General features: G+C 40.4%; 1 protein-coding gene across 27 annotated transcripts in view; it reads left to right on the top strand.

The window, feature by feature from the left end:
• LOC129643032 (uncharacterized) overlaps positions 1-21,548 on the top strand; it is a 150,185-nt gene that overhangs the window by 16,995 nt on the left and 111,642 nt on the right. The window contains exon 3 of one of the 27 annotated variants that reach the window (XR_008710020.1): positions 11,142-12,773. The exons of the other annotated variants lie outside the window; for them this stretch is intronic. The gene's annotated coding sequence lies outside the window, so the exon portion shown is untranslated. Of the gene's footprint in view, positions 1-11,141; positions 12,774-21,548 lie in introns of those variants that run through there. 27 annotated transcript variants of the gene reach the window in all.

Here is a 21,548-nt window from a genome sequence, read left to right as displayed (position 1 = left end):
TCATATTTATGCCTTAATCCATCCAGAATAGATTTTTTTTCCTGTGTAGAGTTTGAGTTAGGGATTTAATTTCATTCTTTAATGTGAATAACCAGTTGTCACAGAACCATTGATTGAGGGGGGTCTCCCTCCTTTTTCTAATGATCTGTAGTGCCATCTTTGTTATGTATGAAAGTTTCATAGATGCTTGGGGAGTTTTTCAATCTGGGGTTAAGTGTTCTTCCAACGAACCTTTCTGGTTTCATTTCCCACTGCCCTTTCATGTCCCCCCTACTCATCCAGACTCCATGCTGTGCTTCAAAATTGTCTCATGATTTCCTTTGTCTTGTGCATTTTCTCCTTTTCTTATGTCTCCCGTCCTGCATCATGCTATTGTTTTTAGGTATATTTATTTCTCTTTTGTGTCACATTGGGTATCAGTTTTTGAAAGCAGGCTTTGTTTTGTTCATCTTTGATACTTGTGAGCAGAAGTGGGTGTCTTTTACTGAATAGCTATTTGATAAATTGTTGACCTAAATTGTATCTTAGAAATTACCCAAGCAGTCTCATTTTATTTGCCCACCTACGATCATTGGGATTTGCAGTGTTTAAATGCAGTGCCTAAGGTCATAGAGCTTGGTTGGTCCCCGACTTTTTCCCTTGAGCTTATTCTAGAACACCTTTCATTATCAGTTCTGTTAGCAAAGAACTAAAGTATCAGACACTGTCCAGAAATAGGAACTAATCCTGAAAATCCTGGAAAATCAACACACGTGGTAGGTCCATGATTCCTTGGCTTGTTGAGTCAGTTTTGGACAGTGATGTTCACAGCACATCCAAATATTGAGCATTTCCCAAACATGTTGTACTGGCTCCCATCTCTGGACTCTTGTTCATATTCCTTGCTCAACAGAACTGTTTTTATAGACCACTGTCCACGAGTCTTCTGTACTCCTAGAGATTAATTTCTTGTTGAATGCTCTATTTCCATACTTTGGCATCACTTCTGTTCCTCCACCAGTCAGACAGTATTTTAATTTATTAAAAAAAAATTTTTTTTCTTGATTTTTGTCTCCTTAGAGGTGAAAGGCAATTTACTATTCTACCATGTCTTCTCAGAACCTAACCCAGGGCTGTGTCAGCTGTAAGTTAGGGTTTTTTATATATAATTTTGTTTTAAGTTTATTTATTTTTGGATGAGCTGGGTCTTCGTTGCTGTGTGGGCTTTTCTGTAGTTACAGCAAGCAGGCATTACCCTCTAGGTGCGGTCTGCAGTATTCACATTATGGTGGCTTCTCTTGTTGTGGAGCAGAGGCTCTAGGGAGCACGGGATTACATAGTTGCAGCTCCGGGGCTCCAGCACAGGCTTAATCGTGTGGCCCACGGACTTAGTTTGTCTTTGGCATGTGGGATCTTCCCGGATCAGGGACTGAACCCTGAGGCTCCTGCATTGGCAGGTGGATTCTTTACCACTGAGCCACCATGGAAGCCTTTAAGTTAGGTCTTTAAGATGCTCTATATGCAAAAACCAAACAAGCCAAAAACAAACAAACAAACAAACAACCCACAAAACCTTCAAGTAAGCTTATAAATATGTCCTGTCATTCCACCTTTCGATGTGTAATTTGGGTGAAATCAAATTCTATTTAATTCACCTATTTAATGCTGGGAACTTCTGAGCAGGAGAACATCCAGAAATGGAGTCGGGGGACTAGCAGGGGCTGACACAGGATGTCTAGGGGCCGACACACTCTTCTGCACTCTTTTAGTCACATGTGGGCTACATGGTTAGAGTAACACAACTAATGAGCCTGGAGAGCTTTATTTGTGCCTATTCCAAGTAGCTTTTTTGGGTGAAAAAATTTTTTTTTTCTGACTTAGAAGGATGTTCTGTGCTCATTGTAAGAAATTTGAAAATATGGGAAGGTACTAAAGAGGACAGAAATCCCCAACAGAGCATTCAAAAATAGCCATCTTACGGGAGTTCTTATGGTGCCTCTGGTTGTTGGCAGATCTCTACTGGTCCCTCCTGTCCTTCATCTTTTGGAAGGAGAACCAGTTACGTGATTATTAAACCAGATACAAGTTGACATTGTGGTGGCAGACTTAGTGCCTCCTTGCTGAATCCTGTGTGCTCTGGATAATGTGAAATGATCACATTGTTGTTTTTTCTACAGCTGACCAGAGCTAGTGTGCATACCCTTTGCTGTGCCCAAGATCATGAGTAGCAACTTCTTTAGAAGTGTTACACAGTAGGGCTTTGTGTTAACTGAACCAAGATATACACTTATTTTTTATCTCTTCAGTATGAGAAAGGCAAAGTGATTGAAGTACTCCTTTAACATTCAGAACAGAATTTTTAAATTTTTTTTTAAACTCTTCAAGACAGCTTTGAAAGATGGTTTTCTTATTCCCAGTATGTTACCATATACTGGTTTTATCTCGGCATCAGAATGAATCAAACTTTGGCCAGTATGGGCAAATAGGGATACATTTGGACAAATAGGGATACATTTATTAGAATATTTATTGTTCTTGTGTGGTTGGGGACTATCTCAGTTGTGGTAAAGTCTTATCTCTAGGTAGCCAAGAGCAGTGATCACATTACATGTGCTCAAATTATATTCTGTGTTGTTTTTATTCCTTGGAGTTGAATAGGAATTTTCTAGGCAAAGTTAATTAAGATTAGAGCAATTAGTCATTGCCAGGTCTCCTTCCCACCTTCTTATGCTAATTTATTAATAAAATGCATGTGAAGTAATTAAGATGTAGAAAATGAAAATCAGAAGACCATATATTTTGGCATAGCATGACTCAACATATTCTCACTTCATCCATCTCTCCATCACCACCCTCCCTCATAGCCAAAGTACTTACCTCCAGAGTGAAACATCAACAGTTCCTCACCTATAGAAGTGTTTTCCTCTCTGTGTGTGTATACGTAATGACATCAGAGTTCTGTAGCTGGTAGTGGTTTTGTAGGGAGTTGGATGTCTGTTTCCTCATTTGATACCTGCTGACAGGGGCAGTTTGGTTTTCTGAATCTTTGAATACTTGTTTGGCCTATTTTAGTTATTCAAGGAACACGCGAAGAGTAGAATGGATGAATCATTAGCACCATAATGAGTTTTTGTGTGTTAGCTGAGCTCTGACTTGATAATTATATGTTAATGTCAATGTTTGCTATATGTAACCATCACACTAGAGGCTTAACATATATGTGCTTCAATTCCTACAACAACCTGTGAAGGTAGGCATTATTATCTGCTTTACAAATAAGGACATTAAAAGTCAAGTATACTTCTATAAGTCCAGACTACTGATGAGTATGAGCGTAGGGATTTGTCACAGGTCAGCTTTGTTCCAACAACGCATTCTTTCCTGCTATCGTATCAGGATGCCTTCTAATTTTGACGTGTGTGTGTGTGTGTATGTGTATATACATATATGTGTATACACACAATGGAATGAAAAGAGTGAAATAATGCCATTAGTTGCAACATGGATATACCCGGAGATTATCATACTAAGTGAAGTCAGAAAGAGAAATATTAGGTGATATCACTTATATGTGGAATCTATAAAATAATACAAATGAATCTGTATACAAAACAGAAACACTAACAGAATACAAATTTATGTTTACCGAAGGAGAAAGGCAGAGGGGAGGGATACATTAGGAGTATGAAATTAACAGACACAAACTACTATACATAAAATAGAGAAGCAGCAAGGATTTGTTGTATAGCATAGGGAATTGTGTTCAATATCTTAATAACCTATAATGAAAAATAATCTGAAAACAGTAACTGGATATATTTTGCTGTATGCCTGAAACTGACGCGATATTGTAGAAGTACTATGAGCAGTATGAGGAATACAATTTGTATCCTCCAAACTAGGTTTTTGTCATTTTAATACATGAAAGTAAATTTAAATTTTAAAAAATGCCCTCTACCTTTGTAATGAAGATTCTCATGAGTGTCCAGGCTTCTTTGGATATAATACTCCTTTCAGAGCCAGCTATGGTTGGGTTTCCAAAGTAGCTTTCCCGAATCACCGTGCTGTCCATATGAAACTAACACAGTATTGTGCATCAGTTGTACTTCAATAAATAACAATGACAAAGAGCTTTCCCAGCCCCTTCGTAGTCCCCAGGTATGGTAGAGGTTCCCTAAGAAAATGTGTGTTGAAATCCAGCTTCTTGATTCTGTCTTTGGCTCCTGTCTCTGCTGTGAGCAGTTTATCAATTACAATTTTTCCTAATGTGTAAGTGTCCTTGAATGTCAGTCTTGTTTTCCCCTTTGACAGTTTAAGCAGTGAGCATGGACATGACAGTGTCTGGCTCTCTGGGCCTGGCTGGATGGCAAGCCAATTTTGCCGATCTTATACTGGGGGAAACTGGACCCAATCTCCATGGCATCTTCAGGACCTGTCTGTGCTTCATGTACATCCAAAAGAAGATTGCAACAGTAAGCCCCCTGCCATGGATATGGTATTATGTATGGCTGACCTTGCTTTGGGCAAAGAATATGCGTGCGTTGATGTACAAACTAATAATAGTTGGCAATAGTAATTATAGGCCAAATGATTACCTCAGGTAAAATTAGCAACCTGCATTTTAACAGGGCTTTCATCGCCTGAAATTCACTAATAGAATTAACCCCATTGGTGGGTACCGGGAATTCACATGTATTTAACACATCCATGCATTGTGCTATCCAGATTATGGGACCTTTTAATTTTAGTCCTCAAAGGGGGGGAGATGAGATTACAGAGAAGGAAATAAAATTGGAAGGTATTAGCTAGATTTTCCTGGGTCATTACAGGTTCTAAGTGACACATCTGAATATTAAAATAAAAATCTTTTCCAAAAAACATTTATTGAGTATATTTAAGGTTCCCTGGTGGCTCAGACAGTAAAGAATCTCCCTGCAATGCAGGAGACCTGGGTTCGATCCAAGGGTTGGGAAGATCCCCTGGAGAAGGAAATGGCAACCCACTCCAGTTTTCTTGCTTAGAGAATACTGTGGACAGAGGAACCTGGCCAACTACAGTCCATGGGCTTGCAAAGAGTCAGACACGACTGAGTGACTGACATACAAAGTGTATAGATACTGTTTTTGAAAGCGGCAATGAAGAATATACTTATAAAGCACAGTCTCTACAATCAGACTGAGCTAGAATTTAGTTTTTAGCACTCATCAGCTGTGTGACCATAGGAAAATTAATTAACCTTTCTGTATGCTGTCTCCTCATCTGTAAAATGGAGATAAGTAATAGTATCTGCTGCTTAGGGATATTGTGAGGATTAATTAAATTCACTTATGCAAAGTACTTACAATTCTCATATGTAATATTTTATCTATCTTCATCACTGTTACTTCCATATTGAATCACTGTGCAAGAAACTGGGATCTAGAAATAAAAGCTACTGTACCTGCCATCGAGGATCTTCCAGCCGAGTGAGGGAGATGCTGGGATCCACTCTACAAGGCATTGTGGGAAATTCAGGGAGGGAGTAGAACTTGGAACATGGGCTTACTCCGAGGAAGAGTTAACCAGGCCAGCTGAGTGATGAATTTTGAGAAGGAAGGTTTTGAGAAGGTTTGGGAGATAGAGGACATTCAAGGCAGCACAAATCAGGACAAGATCCCTCCCCTCTAAGAAATGACTTCCTCTACTTACCCCCAGCTGGCCAGGCATCTGACAGAATAGAAAACATTATATGACATGGAGAAATAAACATACAGATGTCCTTGGAAGAGGATTCCATTGACTCGTTCTGAGATGTTCAGTCCTGAAATCCCATCCTCTTTATAAAGTAGTTTCTAATAGTGAGGTAGTAAGGGCAGACGGAAGCTGCAGTCATCCTTTCAAGACAAGACTTCTGACGGGAAGGAAGGCTCACACCGAGGACCAGCCCCCAGGGAAGGGAGAGCCTGTATTTAGTGGTGCTGGCTGGTGATCAGGACGGGAGAGGTCGGGAGTGGACCTTAGTTTCACACACGTGACAGTATGGTCCAGGGTGGAAATTAATGCAGGCTAGACGCTCACCCTCATTGGAGCCTGGAAAAGAGTTGATTCCACGAGAAACAGACCCCACAGATGTTTGAGAGTGGCCAATACCTCGTTTTGTTTTCTAGCCACGGACTCCAGGGGGCTATATATATATATCACTCTAGATGCTGTAACTACTCCCCATCACATGGCTGGTTCATTTTTACCTTTTCCAAGTGAACACTTTAGGCAGACTGATTTACTTTTTTTCCTCCTCTCTGAAATAGAGAAGTGCTCTTTAGCACTTTTACCCTTTGAAAATATAAAATCACTCAAGGGCTTTCATATTTTCAAAGGGCAGAAGCAACTTTAGCGAGAGAGAGAGTGCAAAAAGCCGACTGATCTTTTTTTTTAAGCGCTATAATGAAAACATGTATAAGACATATCCTCCAGGCCTCTGTGTGTGGACGCTGGTAAAAGAGGTGGCCGAGGTAAAGAGAGGGAGAGGGCAGAGATGGATGCAGATCTGCAGAGTGAGGTGGCTTTCTCTGTGGCTGGGATTTTATTCTTTTTCTTTTTAACTTATTGGGGAAGAAATAATCCTTACCATTTTCCCCAAAGCACATGCTAAGATCCGCCTAAGTGGTAGCCCTCCATATTTTTTGGCCTTCATTGGATCTTAGTTCCCAACCAGGGATCAAGCCCACACCCTGGAAGTGAAAATGTGGAGTCCCAACCATTGGGCTGCCAAGGAAGTCTTCAGCCCTCCATATTTTATTTTTTAAATATTTTTTCATATGGACCATTTTCAAGTCTTTATTGAATTTGTTACAGCATTGTTTCTGTTTTCTTTTTTTGGCCCTCAGGCATGTGGGATCATAGCTCCCAGACCAGGGATCGAACCCACGCCCCCTGCAAAATCCTAACCACTACCACCACCATGGAAGTCCTTGCCCTCCATATTTTAATAGAGAAAATGATGGCTTCCTTCTTTGACATGGATTTGCCAAATCTCAGACCCCTGAGGATGAAATCATAACCATCAGGAACTTCACCATGTTATTCCTGAGTGAGTTTTGCCTTCGTGTGACAGCTAAAGTTATGTCTCCTCAAAGATGCAGAGAGAGCAGTTGACCTGTCAGGTTACGAAACAAATAACAGAGCTACCAGCCAGGCCCGTTGTCTTAGCGCTGCACCACACCAGAGCACGGCAGACACCTCTGGAGCGGTCCATCATTCAAAAGGGCCGTATTTTACCCAATGAGGTGCTTACTACGAACTGCTATAGAAATGATCTACTAACTCCAGCTTCGTTGGCAGTCCTGGATAAGGGCATTCTGTGTCTCTTTACCTCCTCCCCAAATCACAGCAGAGTATTATCTGCAGGCAGGATTTTACTTATGTTTGGTGTTAAATGTAAACATCAACAATGTCATGAGGCATTCCTGGCAGGTATGATTCTTCAGTGCTGTGTGCCAGAAATGGGGTCCTCTGTTGGGGACCCCAGGGGTTACAGCATTAACCAGCAGGCCCTAGAATTGTCACGGACTTTGTTCTAAGAAGACATCCAGGACACTGCTGGCGTGTTCCAGGCTGAGTCGGGTTGGAGTCTGTGCATGCGTGCTAAGTCGCTTCAGTCACGTCCAACTCTTTGCGACCCTATGGGCTGTAGCCTGCCAGGCTCATCAGACCATGGGATTCTCCAGGCAAGAATACTGGAGTGGGTTGCCATTCCCTTCTCCAGGATTGGAGTTTACTGGAGTTTAAAGCTAATGAAGGATACATTTGCCATTTTGGTGACTCAAGGGTATTGTGATGACTTTTTATTAAGGTAGCCTGCATTGCTGAGTTCTGGAGACAGGGGGGATCTTCTGAGTGGTAGAGTCCCACTCTTCCCTGGCTTTACAGCAGAAAAGTGATTTAATTGTGAAACCATGTGAGAGTTTATGATGTTACCTTAGAGGGACTTGCCCATCCAAGGGCAACTTAAAATTCATGCACAGTAGCCACTCTGAAGGAATACCTAAGACTCATAAATAAAACAAACCTACCTTAATTTATGGCCAGAACCTTCTCTACCCATTGAGCTATTCAGAACTCTGCACAATTGATGTTTCTTTCCTCCAGTTATTTCAGTAAAAAAATGAACTCTATTTTATGCCATACAAGCATACTAATAAACCAGTGTTTTGCTGCTTATAAAGGCAAACTGTCACCTGTTAAAATATGTAACTGTCATAGAAAGATAAAAAAGGATCATTTAATAATGATGAACAATGTGCATGTGGCATAAATAGAATCCAAAAGGTAAACAGCAGTTTATTATGCCAGAGCCAGCCAGAGCTATTCCTCAGTGTGGAGGGCTCTCCACTGATCTGTGAGCTCTTCCTTTTAAGGGAAATATAACCTGGCTTAACAGTGATGCCTGTGTGTGTATTTAATGGAAGCTCATTGCTGGTGCAAAATCTGGACTGTTGCTCTCATGAGGGAGGGAAAAGTGGCTCTCAGGCATATTTCCTTAACTGATGAGGAAAATCTTAAGTGTTACATTGTTCTCTCGAGCTTCATAGTAGGGAATATTTAGAAGTTTCATTGTTCTAGTAGGTTTGGAAAGGAGGTTGTTTTTAATTAAGCTATTCAGCTGCTTCTCAGTGTTTGAAGCCAAATATATCCTAGCAAGAGTATATCTGATGTGACTAAATAAAGCCAGTGTTAGCAAAAATAGAAGTGGGTTTATTGTAGCTGCCTGGGTTTCTTGATCTCTTTTTATCGGCGCATACAAATAATCTGTCCAAGATACAGCATTGAAAACTCCAGATTTCCTTTATGATGTCGGGGGATGGTTGTAGCCAGTGGACAGTATTAAAGTTGCATCCTTGTACACTGAATTTTAAGAGGCACTGAAGGGTTCTTTGGTTTTGGTGCAATGAACAAGAGATTGTAATGAAACTTTTTAAAATTAATACATTCTTCAGTTGTAGTCTGTTCCACCTTAGCGAACTAAAAACCAGAAGGGTAACCACAGGAAGAGTTTCTTCTCTTCTGGAGTCATTTCTTCTCCCTGTTTCCAGTTAGCATGTATTTATATTGACTAAAGTCTTGGAAGTGACAATATGGTTGGCTCAATAAATATTGAATGTTTTAAAGATGTGTGTAAATATTTGCCCAACAGACAGCCCTGCCTTCTTAAATATTTGGCCTTTTATATTAGGTTCAACGTGCAATGATTTAGAAGCTTATTCAACTATTGAACAGAACCATACCAGTTTTAAAAAGTCTTTCCAAGCCCAGTTAAGTTGGAAAGCATTGTATTCAGTGAATAATAGATTTTCACAAATCAAAGCAGATAAGACTGCATTGAAAGGATTAAGAAGGGCTTCATTGGAAAGCAAGGGTGAAGGTTTCTGGGATAGGAATGACCATTGTCTTGTGTCCCAGCTCCGTACCCAGTGTCCCCATCATAACAAGATTTCTTGTCCTGGAAATGTCCCTTCTTAGCAAAATTCTTAAAATAACTGAGTTGTTTGCCAAAGTATAGACTTATAGCAAAACAATCAATTCATAAACTCAAGTTGGAATCCTAAATATTAGGTCCCAGGGCAAAATTTGGCTACCTTCTCATACCCCCTAGTCAAATGAATCTTTTTCAGTATCAGCAATCTGTTTCTTCATCCCTCTTTTTTATGAGTCTTACCAAATTGACAGCAGTTCTTTTTTGCCTTTATGATAAAGTGTAGACTCCTTAATGCTGTAGTTTGGCCTCAGTCTACTCTTCTTTAATAGAGAATTTTTTAAGCCAGTTCTCTTTTTTTGGCCACACTGCTGGCATGTGGGACCGTAGTTCCCTGACCAGGGATTGAACTCAGGCCCCCTGGTGCCCTGCAGTGAAAGCGTGGAGTCTTAACCACTGGACCACCAGGGACGTCCCTCAACTTATTTTTCTAACTTCATGCCTCACCACTGTCCATTGTCTACCTTACTCTTCACGAAAATGTACCATGAGCTTTTCACAGCTCTGTACCTTTGCATATGACTATTTACCAGGACATCCATCTGCCTGACTTCTCTATCAAGCTGTTGAACTCCTACTTAGTCTTCAAAGCCCATTTCAAAGATGACCACCACTGGCAATTCTTCTAATGATTCCACTGGGCAGGACAAATCACTCTTCCCTGAAGCCAGTACTTCAGATAGGGCATTGCCATGAATGGCAATTCATAGATAGCTTATTTCTGTAAGTTTGTTGACATGTCATAGATACCTAATAAATGGGTATTCTTCTTTGTTATGAATAGTGGACTTTTTCATTCAACCTGGTGGTGATGGAACTCCCTGTCTGTAGTTTTGTATCCGAACAGGATGGGTATATTTAGGCTTTAAAAGAGCATTTGAGTGTTAAGCCTTGATCGCCGGATAGTTGGATGTGAGAATACAAACCGAATACATCCTTAGCCTGTTAGCCTTGGGGCTGTCACCTAATTCTCTAGCCTGTAACTGTCTTATTTGACAAATAGGAATAAATAATAATATTCTTTCCCTCTGAACTGGATGCAAATTCTGAAGTGACAAAAATTTGACGGAAATTTACCTGAAAATGATGTTCACATGTGGGTTTTTTTGGCTCTAATTAATACCAGTATTCATTTTAATACGTTTCCTGGAAAAAAGCCGTGTTTTATTTTTTTGTGATGAAGCTTATGTGGGTTGTCCTTTATTTGGTCCAGGAACAAACATAATCAAACCAGGTCTTGTGATCTCAAAGATCTGGTGACATTTTGGAGAGTAAAAACATGGGCTCATTTATATTCAGCCACAGAATATACAGACCAGACTTACAGCATGACCTGTAGCTTATCAATTCATTGATCTATTTGCTCAGCACTGCAGATGGTATAAGTGCAAATGAATCGAGTGATAAAATTCCTCCACAAGCCTTTGAAGTGCAGCTTGCAGTATAATCTCTTGGGCTACAGAATATCTTTTTGGATGAAATGTTGCTAACCCTAACCCAATATAGAGAAAAACAAAGAGAATACTATATAGCGATTATCCCTATGGCTGTACCAAGCTTCATTAAATATCTACTTTGAATCTAGAAATTAATCTTAAAAATTAAGCTTTTTAAATATATAAACCACAAATTGATTCTTTTGCCCACTCAGCCTATAGGCAGGGCCATCCTGAGATGGAGGAGATAGCATGGAAGAGGTGGGATGACACAGTCCAAAGGGCTTGCCATGATGGTAAGTAATGTTCTGGTTTTCACTCACCTGCATGAAATGGGAAGATAGCTTATAAATATTCCTGTGAACAAATATAAGCAGTCCTAATAAGACAAGCACAGATGAAACTAGAAGAAAATGGCAGAGCTGTACTTCCCCAGATCTGAGCACAGATTCCCTGTCACCCAGGTTGGGAGGGAAAACAATAACAGTCATACCAGGTTTGACAGAAAGTCAAATCACTTTATAGTGATGTTATTTTGACCACAGTTAATAATAATTCCACCCCTTTGTGGTAAGACTGCTACCTAATCATCAATTCAGTTCAGTTGCTCAGACATGTCCAACTCTTTGCGACTCCATGGACTCAGCACGCCAGGCTTCCCTGTCCATCACCAGCTCCCAGAGCTGGCTCACATTCATGTCCATCGAGTCAGTGATGCCATCCAACCATCTCATCCTCTGTCGTCTCCTCCTCTTGCCTTCAATCTTTCCCAGCAGCAGGGTCTTTTCAAATGAGTCAGTTCTTCACATCAGGTGACTAAAGTATTGGAGCTTCAGCATCAGTCCTTCCAATGAATATTCAGGACTGATTTCCTTTAGGATTGACTGGTTGGATCTCCTTGCAGTCCAAGGGACTCTCAAGAGTCTTCTCCAACACCACAGTTCAAAAGCATCAATTTTTTGGCATGCATTGGAGAAGAAAATGGCAACCCACTCCAGTGTTCTTGCCTGGAGAATTCCAGGGACGGGGGAGCCTGGTGGGCTGCCGTCTATGGGGTCACACGGAGTCGGACACGACTGCAGTGACTTAGCAACAGCAGCAGCTTTCTTTATAGCACAACATTCACATCTGTACATGACTCCTGGAAAAACCATAGCTTTGACTAGACGGACCTTCATAGTATGAAGCTAGTGTGATACCTAATCATATCATACAGTATATTTAAGTATGGAGGTATAATAACTAGTAAGGTATTTTGTGTTACATCTTTTTTTAAAAAAATGTATTGGATTATAGTTGATTTACAATGTTGTGTTCCAGGTGTACAGCAAAGTGAATCAGTTATGCATATACATATATCCACTCTTTTTCAGATTCTTTTCCCATAGAGGGTCATTACAGAGTACTGAATGGAGTTCCCTGTGCTATACAGCCTGTTATTAGTGATCTATTTTATATATAGTAGTATTTATGTCAATCCCAGTCTCCCAGTTTATCCCTCCACCCTTTCACCTTGGTAACCATGTTTGTTTCTACATCTGTAATTTTATTTCTATTTTGCAGATCAATTAATTTGTACCTTTTTTTTAGATTCCACATATAAGCACTATCATATGATATTTGTCTTTGACTTCACTGAGTATGACAATCTCTAGGCTCATTCATGTTCCATTTTTTTTTTAAAGATTCTGTATTCTTTAGAGAAGGATTGACCTGCATTTTCTGAAAAAGGGCTAGATATTAAAAATTTTAGGCTTTGCCATAGGGTTCAGGCCACAGATTCACTACCACAACTGCTTTGTTAATGAAAGCAACCAAAGACACCCCATTAATGAGATAAAATTAATATGTAGTGGCTGTGTTCCAATAAAAATTTATTTGTAATGTCAGGTAGCAGGCAGAATTTCACCTGTAGAATGTACTTCACTAACCTCTGTTAGAGATACATTATAGAAAGGCTTCTGGAAATATGATGTCTGGGACTAGCATCAAAATACTCTGGAAGTGTAGGGAAAGTTTATAGAGATATAAATGAAGAACGTTGGACCATGTGATAATTATTGAAGTTGGGTGATACATGAGGGTTAAAGATGTATTTCTGACTATATATATTTAATAAACCTCCAGAACATTAGGAAAGACCTCATTTTTTTTCCCCTCAGGATGTTTAAAAGTCAAGCTTTCCTCCAGTAACTTAAAAAATTTCGCTGTTTTGGATGATAAACGCTCAGAAGCTTATTTCAGGTTTCTTGAGACCAGAAGATAGTCTGCCATATACCATTGGATGAAAAGTTTATTTCTTTTCCCTTGGTACAAATGGCCAAAATAATGTGTTCCAAAGATTACAACATTCAATTGAAATGCATTCCTTTGTTGGCAAGTACTGTTGTAAAACAGGTCATAAATACACTGAAGACTTGAAGGAACAAGTATTAAAAGACACTAGACCACATGGGAAGCTGGCCAAAGAGTTAGATAAAAGTACAGAAATTTCAACATCTTAGAGCTAATGTTTGTTAGACCATACTCCAGTAGTGAGATATAGAAAGACTATGTCAATTCCTCTTACTGTATAATGAACTTCGCCTAATTTAGTGACTTAAGACCACTGCTGTTTTATTATGCTTTTGGATTCTGTGGGTCAGGAATTCAGTAGGGCTAATAGGGTGGCTTGTCCTCCACTGAAAGATGTCTGGGGCTTTGGCAGGGAAGGCTTGAATGCCTGGAAATGAGGGGACTGGTTAGGACTGGAATCATTTGGTACTTGGTGTGTATGTAGCCTCTGAGTAGTTGAGCTTCCCACAGCATGGCAGCTAGATTTTTTTTTTTTAGATTCACAATAAATTTTTATTTTTATTTACTTATTTATTTTTGTCCATAGCACGTGGCATGTGGGATCTTAGTTCCCTGAGCAGGGATCAAACCTGCACACCTTGCTTTGGAAGCATGGAGTTTTAACCACGGGCCTGCCAGGGAAGTAGCTGGATGCTGAAAGGTAGCATCCCATGTGGGGCATCTGGATGAGTGAATGTTCCAAGGTAACAGACAGAAGACAGGCTCTCATGACTCAATCTCAGAAATCACTTCTGTCAGTGTGGATGGAAGCCATCAGAAGCCCACCTAAATTAAAAAGCAGGAGCATAGACCCACGTCTAAATGGGAAGTGTCGAGGTATTAGGGGTCATGTATTAATATAAAACTGGTTTCCCAGGTGGTGCTAGTGGTAAAGAACCAGCCCGAGACTTGGGTTTGATTTTTAGGTCTGGAAGATCCCCTGGAGGGGAGGGCACAGCAACCCACTCCAGTATTCTTGCCTGGAGAATCCCATGGACAGAGGAGCCTGGAGGGCTACAGTCAATGAGGTCACAGAGTTGGACATGACTGAAGGGATTGAGCACGCACACAGAAACTTTATGAATTTGCTGATTCTGGTTCTGGCTATATTGAGTTCCTTTTTGCCTTTTTCTTATCAACAACCTTAATGGCAACAACAACAATATAATAGACTTGTACTTAATTAGTTATTATGATCCATTGATAGACTGTGTAATTGTCCTTAGGGGAGTGGTTGGTGTGATTTAGTATATTCTTCAAATTAAAAGTAAAACCTTGTGTCCTGTCAGATCTTAAATTATAAGATCTAAGACAGAGCTGCACTGTTCATTTATATTTTTATGAACCTCTTAGCTTTGTACAAGTCTCCAGCAGACACCTGCTTCATGGCCATTTAAAACAGTGGCTCATAATATACAGTAAATTTATAGGCAGTCATTTCTTGCAGTTGCCAACTTATGGTACTGTACTTGTGACTGCAATAAAAAAAATCACTATTTATTTCTTTAACTTTTAACATCGAAATGTGCCCCTAAGGTGCATTATGGAGATACTGCTGTGTCGCTGAGGATGGCCTCCTGCCATTTCTCATCAGTAGTACACATCTGTTTGGGTGAGCTTTGTTTGTAAAATACACAAATGTCGTAGTAAACACCAGTGATCTCGTTTAAATTTTATATTGTAGTATAGTCGATTTACAGTGTGGTGTTAGTTTCAGGTATACAGCAAAGTGATTCATTTACACACATACATATTCTTTTTCAGATTCTTTTCCCATATTGGTTATTACAGAGTACTGAGTAGAGTTCCCTGTGCTCTACAGTAGCTTCTTACTGATTAACTATTTTATATATAGTAGAGACACCCCTGGTATTTTAAGAGATTCATGAATTCTGAATTGTACGTATAGGAGAGTCACTGATCCTAAAGAGAGTGCGAGAGCTGGGTTTCAGATTCTCTCATTTAAATACATGTATTGGGTGCCTCTAACTTTCTAGGTGCTTCTCTAGGCTTTGGAATAGATGGACAGGTTTCTCCCCCCATGGGATTTCCCTTTGCCTGAATATGCTTAAAATGAGTTACAACTCTAAGGATAGCTTTTTGCAGGCTTTCATGTCTTCCTCTGTGACTTAGATAAAGATGAAAGCTCTTTTCAGCTGCATTGTGTACTGTGGCCATGGCTAGGTATAGTATATGGTCAGTCTACCCATCACTGAATTAAAAGTCCAGAACTCACAGCAGTGGTGGAGAGGAGTTATGGCTCTGCTGTTCTTGGAATTGCTGGATTTTCAACAAAGAAGTGATGTTGAATTGCTGAGTATTTGTACAGCCCCAAACAAAACTGAAGATGATGTTTTTAAAAAAATAAGTGTTGCTTAAAACATAATTTCAGTTGTCCTGCTGAGGAATGTGATCTTTGCTTCCACTTAGAACATTTTTCCTTTTAAGTGTCCCTCATAGACTGGATTCCCTGGGATGCAGGTACCGAGGATACTATGGGGTGAGTGGGATTCGAGGAGGGTGAAATTGAAGGACACTTTAGCTGCGACAGAGGTTGCAGAGATTCCATGGGCTCAGAGTGGAATGGGCCATTACAATTGTCCCAAATGGAAACCAGTGCCTATGACTTTAAATACACCCCCATGGCCATCTTCTGCCCCTAACAGGCCCCAGATCTGGCCTGCCTATGGGGATGGTGGGGCTTACTTTGAATGAGGAAGACTCTTGAGTGAGAAATTAACCCAGGGCTGGTCTCCAACGTCTGCACCTAAGTGCCCGCAGTTCCCCAGTGTATTCACAGGGACGCTGCTTGAACTATCAGGTTGACATACTTCCCAGTTTCCCCACTGCGTTGTTTTTTTTCCTTTCAAATCCAGATTTTCAGAAATCGGTATGAGAAAAAGCAAGTACCGTAGAAAAATCAATGCAAAGCAGAAAAGGAGAGTGGTGGTGTCCATTTGCCCAGGGCTTGAAATTAGAGTGCTCAATGGCTGCTAAGTGGTTAGGACCTGAATACTTAGCAAGTTGTAAACAGTAGGTTGGGTGTCTCCTTAAGACTGTCATGAAGGACTCTCAGAAGTTAGCAAGTTTGAGGAGCTCTGGCCTTAGAACAGTTGTTGGGAGAGAAGGGCTCATCTGAAAGCTGTCAGCCACCAATGCTTCCAGTTGGGAGAAAAGGTATTTTGTCCTGAAGCTGGAATCTGAAAGCAACCCCTAGTGTTCATTACAGGGAATCATTATTGAGTAACCTCCTTGCCAGATACAACTCTTAAAAGTCAGACAGAGCATCAAACCAAACACTACTTCTTCAATTAATCTACAGAAGACATTTAAAGCAATCATGAAAGTGTGGAGATGCACGTGTCCTAAGATTCTCTGGTTGCCATTCATCATGTGAACATGTACCTAACAGTCAGGAAATATGTAAGCATTTCAAGATGGGATCAGGAGGTGTGATTTTAGTGCCCGAGTTCCTGGCTGCAACTTTGTGCTTTGGATCTTTATGTTGGATCTTGTTAGGTGAAAACACTTATAACCAGGCCTCTTTTGTTCTTAAGGAATCCAACTTCCCTCGATGGGAGGGAGTTGAATTCTGAATTTTGCTGTGAAACATAGTGTTAAAGAGTTTCCTCTATATTGGAAAGTTTCCCAAAATATTGATTTAAGAAATATTTTTCCCCAGGGAAGTTAGAGGAAAAAAAAATAGCAAGAACTCAGCAAAAACGGACTCAATTTTGAGGTTTTAGTTTTACAACATTGCCCCTTCAGGTGTGTGTGTGTGTATGCGCTTAGTCACTTAGTCATCTCTGACTCTTCGCAACCTATGGACTGTAGCCCGCCAGGCTCCTCTATCCATGGAATTCTCCAGGCAAGACTACTGGAGTGGGTTGCCATGCCCTTCTCCAGGGGATCTTCCCAACCCGGGATTGAACCCTTGTCTCCTGCATTGGCAGGCAAATTCTTTAGCAGTGAGCCACCTGGGAACCCTCCTCCAGGTGGATATATTTGAAAATCTCCTATGTGACAGTTATTATTGGTTTATGTAAATCCAGTTGTTTTTCCATTGTAGCCTGGATCAGAAAACGCTTACCAAGTGACTGCAGAGCCTGAAAAGTCTGTTAAATGCAAATTTACCATCTTCCACATAAATTTTATTTATAACTCTGGGGAAAATACACGCCTTAACAACCCAAAGCATTTCATTTCTTCGTAGGTCTGCTAGTATAATTTTTATGCCTACTACGGACTTTTAATCAATTTGTAATTTTTTTTTTTTTTTTTTTTTTGCTTACTGATGGAGTATGTGTTTGTCTAATTCCATTGATTGAGCATAATTGTGGTTTGAATGGTGCTCATGTTTACCACTGAGAACCCCAAATCTTATCTCTTAAAGTTAAAAAGACCTTGCTCATTAGCAGCTGGCATTTAAAGAGTAAAATCTTTTCTTAGTCATCGTAATATATAGGTTTCCTCTGATGGGGGTGTGAATTTGTTGTTTTTTTTTTTTTTTTAATTTTGGCTGTTCTGGATCTTTGTTGCTGCATGGAATTTTTTTGCTCTAGTTGCAGTAAGAGGCACCTACTCTGTAGTTGCATTGGGCAGGCTTCTGATGGCAGTGGCTTCTCTTGTGAACCACGGGTTTCTGGACACACAGACTCGGTAGTTGTGGCTGCCAGACTCTGGAGCACAGGCTCAATAGTTGTGGTTCACTAGGCTTAGTTGCTCCGTGGCGTGTGAGATCTTCTTGGATCAGGGATTGAACCGGTGTCTCCTGCATTGGCAGGGGGATTCTTTACCACTGAGCCACCAGGGAAACCCCAAACATGAACTTTTAAAAGACACCTTGGGAAAATAAAAAAGACACCACAGTGCAAAAGGACTGCCAGAGTGAAAAGCTAAGAACAAACTGTTTCTTCAGATGATGTAGCGAATCTCTAGAGAAGGATTTTTCATAAGAACCTGTTGCCTAACTCAAGCACAGCGGTGGTCACGTCCTAAGAAGCTAAACTGCGTCTCAAGGGTCAGGGAGAAAACGACTCACTAGCCAAATTGAATTTGTAACCTGTAACTTATCCGGCTGGTATCGGCAGAGGTCCAGCACCTCTGGGTTCAGTGTGTGTGTGTCTGTGTGTGTACAGGCATACACATGTCCAGGTTCGATGACGGTGACTGGTGATTCATGACACGTCCTTTGATCAGCCTGCTGCTGCTAAGTCACTTCAGTCGTGTCCGACTCTGCGACCCCATAGATGGCAGCCCACCAGGCTCCGCCGTCCCTGGGATTCTCCAGGCAAGAACACTGGAGTGGGTTGCCATTTCCTTCTCCGATGCATGAAAGTGAAAAGTGAAAGTGAAGTCGCTCAGTTGTGTCCAACCCTTAGCATGGACTGCAGCCCACCAGGCTCCTCCATCCATGGGATTTTCCATGCAAGAGTGCTGGAGTGGGGTGCCATTGCCTTCTCCGTTGATCAGCCTAGAAACTCCAAATCTCATTGCTTTGTGAGACACCCCATTTTGTCCTTTGGTGGCAGAGTTTGATATCAACTTTAATTCGTTATATGTCCCATAAAAGGTGTAGGTGGTTAGCAGCAGCTTCATCACCTCAAAGTTTGTCTGTCTGTGTCTCAAATATTGAATATGTATGTCAACCATAGGTGAGAACAGCCAGAGGGAGTTTTAGTAGGCAAAACGCCTTAGTATTTTATGTTTATCAATTCTAAAAATCTCTTTGATTACAATGAAATAGGAAGATAAATCTGCACATTTCTTCTGTCACTTTTATTTCTCATTTTGCCTTCTAATTTTCACCAAATTTCTCTTTATCTTCGTACTCTGGTTTCTGTTTTTGTTGCCAGGATTTTTCCCAAAGGCCCGGGTAGAAGAAATCTAATATTTTGGATTAAAAGTTCATAACATATGTCACCATCTGTTATAAGTAAATTAGTGTGTCCTGATTTCAGGCAAAGTGTGTTGGAGAAATAGTTTTATAAATTCAAATCAATATTATTATGACAAAAAATGTGGGAAATCATGTCTTGCATGCAGAAAAATGTAATCTGCATTTCTTGTCTCTGGGGCAATATAATTGAAAATTGATATTCCTGTTCTTGGGGCTTCCTTGGTGGCTCAGGGGTCTCCAATGCAGGAGACCTGGGTTCGACCCCTGGGTCAGGAAGATCTCCTGGAGAAGGAAACAGCAACCCACTCCAGTATTCGTGCCTGGGGAATCCACGGACAGAGAAATCTGGTGGGCTACAGTCTATGAGGTCACAAGAGATCGGATATGACTTAGCAAGTAAACAACAGTCTTCTTTTTCGTGGTGTATTTTTATTCATGTTTCAGCTCCATGAAATTATGCTCGTTTCATTTTGTTTTCATTATTTTTGGAGTCGAGGTGACCAAAAGTGTGAGCTTTCAGGATCTAATCTCATCTTCAACATTCACTCTCTGTGTGACTTGGAGGAAATCAGTGTGCCACACTTTCCTCATCTGTAAAATGGGTATCATGATTCTTCCTAGGGCTTTAGGTACTATATAATGTAACATCGATTTGCCTCTAACAGCTGCTTTGTTTGCATGGCCTACCTTTCACACACCTGTATCTATCAACGAATCTATATTCTAATATATCTATCTATCAACTAATCTATATTCGTTTTCATGTGTAGTTTAAATTTTTTTCCCTAGTACTCAGACCTTGTATAGACAAAATAGCATAGAATTTTTAAGGTTTTAGGGGCAGTCTGGCCAGAGAAATGGAATCTGTGCCAAGTCTGATTGTTTCCTTGGAAGACGGGATAGAGGTGTAATATTTCCTTTGTGGTTTAATGTTTGATCAGTTTTATTAGTGGTTTTATGGAAATCAGAGATACTGTAAAATGTGGTTTTGGCAGTTTATATATGTTTCAGTGTATATCCATCTAATCATGCCTTTTTTATTTATATTTTTTATTGGAATGTAATTGCTTTATAATGTGTTAGTTTCTGCTGTACAGTGAAGTGAATCAGCTACATGTGTACATATACCCCCTCGCTTTCTGAACTCCCTCCTCCGCACTACCCCATCCCACCCCTCTAGGTCACCACAGAGCTCCAAGCTGGGCTCCCTGTGCTATACAGCATCTTCCCACTAGCTGTCTGTTTTACACACGATGGTGCTTTGATGTCAAACCTAATTTCCCAGTTTATCCCACCCTCCCTTTCCCTCCTGTGTCGACTGATTTGTTCTCCACATCTGCATTTCGATTTCATTTTTCAAGTCCTCTGGATAAGTTGTCAGAACAAGGGGTTATACTGATTGCTCCATAACAACATGGTTATATTGGTCGTGAACTTGCTCTCTGAATGTCGAATATTGACATGTAACAGATCAAAGGTTAGATGTGTGAAAGGTTGCTTGGGGTGGTGGTGGGGTTCAGAATTGCTTCTGGGCAGGCAGATTTTGAGTGAAAGTTGATTGATTAAATTAGCACAACTAATGAATAACCCATCAGAATGTTGGTCAGACTCCAATGCATAGACAAGTGAGGTCAGGACGCCCACATGAACCCTGGTAATACAAGTACTCTTCAAGCTAGGGTGAGATTTTGCCAGTGGATTCAAACGTTTTTGAGCCATTACTGTAGCTGGGCATATTTTGAGATGGCTGTATCCAGCTACTTTAAGCAGATGGCATTAAAATTTTGATTATCCATCTTTTCCCACTTGTTTGGATTTCATATTCACTAAGCAGTTTTTTTCTGAGTTATATAATTTCCCTTGTCATTCTGTATATAAGGAGGTGGAGGTGATTTTTGCTTGAAATCATGCTTGGGATAGTTGTATATCATTATTAATTAATACATAAGCATTGGAATAATTGGCCTGTCCACTGGCAGGAATAAATCTTTAGGATAGTATTTTAAAAATTGGTAAATAGATGGTGCATTTTCAGAGCTTTTTCTCAGTGAAGAAGAGTTTTCAATTACTTTTTCCTTTAGTGATTCTTTTTTCTGTGTGTGCTCTGGTCTTTGTGTGGTATTCCTATAATGCATGTTGACTATCCTGTACCTGTGTTCATGATCATTTAGCTTTTCCTTTTTGCTCTTCATCTCTTTACTCTTCCCCTTGAGTCTGGAGAGACTTTTCTTGAGCTTTTTCCTTGACTGGTTTGAGTTTTTCCACAGTTTGGACTGCTACTCCCTGCCTTTTTTGCTGTCTTAACTATGTAGGCTGGCCTTTCTGTTTTTCCCTTGTTCTTCACTGCCTCTTTTCATGATCCTCTCTTTTCAGAGATGCAGTGTCCTTT

This window comes from Bubalus kerabau, chromosome 2, assembly GCF_029407905.1.
Source record: "Bubalus kerabau isolate K-KA32 ecotype Philippines breed swamp buffalo chromosome 2, PCC_UOA_SB_1v2, whole genome shotgun sequence".
In the NCBI taxonomy this organism is placed as follows: domain Eukaryota; kingdom Metazoa; phylum Chordata; class Mammalia; order Artiodactyla; family Bovidae; genus Bubalus; species Bubalus kerabau.
This window is presented reverse-complemented; position numbering and strand designations above follow the sequence as displayed.